The sequence below is a fragment of the Pinus tabuliformis genome, chromosome 8 (assembly GCF_031772625.1).
Source record: "Pinus tabuliformis cultivar Carrire ecotype Pingquan chromosome 8, CPIR1, whole genome shotgun sequence".
NCBI lineage: Eukaryota > Viridiplantae > Streptophyta > Pinopsida > Pinales > Pinaceae > Pinus > Pinus tabuliformis.
This window is the reverse complement of record NC_142294.1, coordinates 247,789,038-247,792,820: the sequence shown is the minus strand read 5'-3', so window position 1 is coordinate 247,792,820 and position 3,783 is coordinate 247,789,038. Positions and strand designations below refer to the sequence as shown.

At 45.0% G+C, this 3,783-nt stretch overlaps 1 pseudogene; it reads left to right on the top strand.

Moving 5' to 3' along the window:
• The first annotated feature begins 2,936 nt into the window (after nucleotides 1-2,936).
• Nucleotides 2,937-3,389, top strand: LOC149235070 (amino-acid permease BAT1 pseudogene; annotated as a pseudogene).
• The last annotated feature ends 394 nt before the right edge of the window (nucleotides 3,390-3,783 follow it).

Here is a 3,783-nt window from a genome sequence, read left to right as displayed (position 1 = left end):
ACTCTTCCACGAAAGCAAGGAACCCCAAAATCTCTTTTATGTACCTGATTGAACCTGATGTCCATCTCGGAAATGGAAGTCAAAGGTTACAAGGTGGCACTTATCGATGGAAAGGTACGTGTTCGAAAATAGATTTTTTTAAAGATGTTTGTGAGCTCAGGGTTGTATCAAGTTGCAGGAAGTCCACTGGGGACCATGTCCATTGACTCAGATCTAGAGGTCTGTCAGTCAAGTGGTGACTAGGATGCCTGAATTCAAAAGGAAGCATGAAGGTACATGTCTGAAATGTACCAAAGGAAAATATTATAAGGGTACCATTCCCCTCATGCAGTAGGTTCACAGGTTTGGAACAACCCGAGGAGTCTGAGAATCATGATCAAGGAATCTCATGTATACAGGTGGAAGAAAGCCCTTTATGGCTTGAAGAAAAACACCTCAGACATAGTATGAGAGGATTCACTAGGAGTGAAACCGATCCAAACCATTACTCAAAGGTCATGGATGATAAACCTCTCGTACCAGCACCTATGTCTGATAGGTGAAAACCCTCTCATTTATAGGAGACAGAGGGAGTTGGATTCAGAATGTGGGAAGATAAGCTGCAAGCTTGTGACTGCCTCGAGGATCTTAACTTTTAGAAGTTATATGATAATTATGTCGGACCAGATTTTGGAAATGCCTCTGAGTTTCATAAACTCATTCGCGTTGATGTTCTTGGAGAACCTCCGTCCAGACATCTGTGTTGCAGTTAGCATGGTGAGATCATATTCGGTTGAGCCTCACTTGATTGATGCCAAGAATCTTCTAAGATATCTTCAGGGCACAATCTCTCATGAATTGAGATACACTACCGAAAATATGAAACCTCATGATTATTCGAATGATGAGTGGGCAGGAAGTATGGAGGATCACTAGAGCACTTCTTAGTGCTATTTAGAATCTACCTTGATATCCTGGATGAGCAGGAAGCAGAAATCGGTGACTCTGAGCACCACCAAGGCAAAATACATTGCTGATAGTATGGCCTTCTGTGAGGCAGTCTGGTTGCTGAAGCTCTTTAGTGAGCTGTTTGTACACATGATGAATACCACTATGAATCTCTGTGACAACCAGAGATGGAATTCAATTATTGAGGAATCCCGTATTTGACAATTGCTCCAGCAGATAGACATCATTTACTGCCTTATCTGGGATATGGTAAGTTGATGATCAAGGAGGCTCCATCACACTGAGATGATGTACAAGACAGAGCCCCGAGGAAAGATCAAATTAGTGATTTTCCCGAACGACTTGGAGTCATCGTGAGACCTTTGTAAAAGGGTCCTGCATGCTGCATACATTGAGCTCTAGGAGCTTTGAGGGGCTTGCTGTTCTATTGGAGCAACATATGACCATAGGGTGACTCACCCTCCCCTGGTGGTGCCCACTAAAACAAGATGATTCGCTCTCTTGTGGGATAAGATGATTCGCTCTCTTGTGTAACAGGATTGATGTGTTATCCTGTGAGGCCTGGATTGATGTGTTCTCCATGGCGATTGTAGCAGGATTGATGTGTTCTCCTGTGAGGCCTGGATTGATGTGTTCTCCATGGCGATTGTAGGAGGATTGATGTGGCTTCTAGTGAGGCCTGGATTGATGTTTTCTCCATGGCAGCCTGGATTGATGTGTTCTCCATGGAGATTGTAGCAGGATTGATGTGTTCTCCATGGCGATTGTAGCAAGATTGATGTGTTCTCCTGTGAGGACAGGATTGATTAAGTTCTCCTGTCGAGGCTTCCTACCCATGCAGTCTGGGACTCATGGGAAGTACCTCTCATCTGATCAATGAGCAGGGAAATTAAGTTAGGGACCATAGTAATACCGATGGACGCATCGTTGTATCTACCGTACTCCCTACGCTAGGATGTCCTCCATTGATCTGGGATCAATGATACTGGTCTGGGACCAGTGGTAGGAGTTGTACATGTTATGACGCTAACTTCGGGTCAGCCGAGACTGGTCTGGGACCAGTGGTAGATACTCCAAGACTGACTTCGTGTCAGTGGAGTACTGGTCTGGGACCAGTGAGAGTCATACATACTATGACGCTGACTTTGGGTCGGTTGAGACTGGTCAGAGACCAGTGGTACACACTCTGAGACTGACTTCACGTCAGTGGAGAATGATATGACTCATTCTCGATCAATTCTTCTTCTTCATAGTTCAACGGAGATGAGCGGAGCAGAGCAGAGCCAGCAGTGCTGAGCAGAGCAGAGCTAGCAGAGCCAGCAGTGCTGAGCAGAGCAGAATAGAGCCAGTAGAGCAGTGCAGGGCACTGATGGCAGAGATAGTACAGTCGGACATATGGATCAACAGGTGGAGTTTCCCCTAGTTGAGAGCGAGTGTTAAACTGGAAACTAGGGCCAAACTCCATGTGGGTCGTCTTATTTATGGCAACTGATATTTTTATTGGATCCCTCTCATCGAGAGGTGTAGGATTGATCCAAGGATCATCCAATTCCGATAAGTAATTATGGAGATATGAATTTATTTTGTTTATGTAATTATTATCAAGCCGACCAGCTCTTGTGTAGGCTCTAGAAGCCCAACCGACGTGTCTATTCATCATCCTCATTTTGGTATAAATAGATGAGGATTTGATATCATTTGCACACACGTATTCTTGAGGTGATCTCCTCTCCACGTCTGGGTTTTTGGAGAAGGAGAGAACCAAAAGAATACGCTGGCCTAAGAAGGAGCCCTAAGGAGCCCTAGTTGTAGTATGATGCCCTAATCCATTGGCAATGGAGCAACTATATGCACAGCAGGGATATCACCAGCCCTCTTCACCAACTCGTCAAGCCCCAGTGTTAAGCTCATTGCTTTTACGTTCTGGTTCATAATCATTAACAGTCAGTCTAACCCCTGCAAGAGGCTGCTCACTTTTCTCGGATTCCATGGATTCCATCGAACATGACACCAGAGAGTCTTTGCTCGACGGTGCGGTCGACTCCGGATTTGCACGCCTGCTACAGATAGGCTATAAACAAGAACTCAAGCGTGATCTCTCGGTACTGTCGAATTTTGCGTTTTCGTTTTCCATTATATCGATTTTAACTGGCTTAACGACTACCTATACTACGGGGCTGACCTTCGGAGGTCCGGTGACTATGGTGTATGGATGGCTCATTGCTGGCCTTTTCACTCTCTGTGTGGGACTCTCCATGGCTGAGATTTGCTCTGCTTATCCGACGTCCGGGGGTCTTTATTACTGGAGCGCTATGCTGTCCGGTAAAGAATGGGGGCCCTTCGCTGCATGGATGACAGGCTGGTTTAACATAGTTGGTCAGTGGGCAGTGACAGCAAGTGTAGACTTCTCTCTTGCTCAATTGCTTCAAGTAATTCTTTGATGCAGATATTCCTGTAGCAGTCTCGGTTCTTTGATGTAGTTCCTGTAGCAGTTTCGGTTCTTTGATGCAGATATTCCTATAGTAGTTTCGGTTCTTTGATGCAGATATTCCTGTAGCGGTCTCGGTTCTTTGATGCAGATATTCCTGTAGCAGTCTCGGTATACATTCTCGGCATAATCATAACAAGTACAGTAGTACAAGAATCTTGAATATCTCTGAAACTTCGGGGTAATTACAATCACACAGAACTAGGATTCATCTGATTCTTCAGAGGAAATTTCGGACAAGTGTAGTGGTTCAGTACTTCGAATGAGTACGGTGGCCCTATATTTCTTGGATGGGTAACTCAGAAGTAAAGCCTCTCAATGATCCTTGTCTTGGCATAATGAACGAT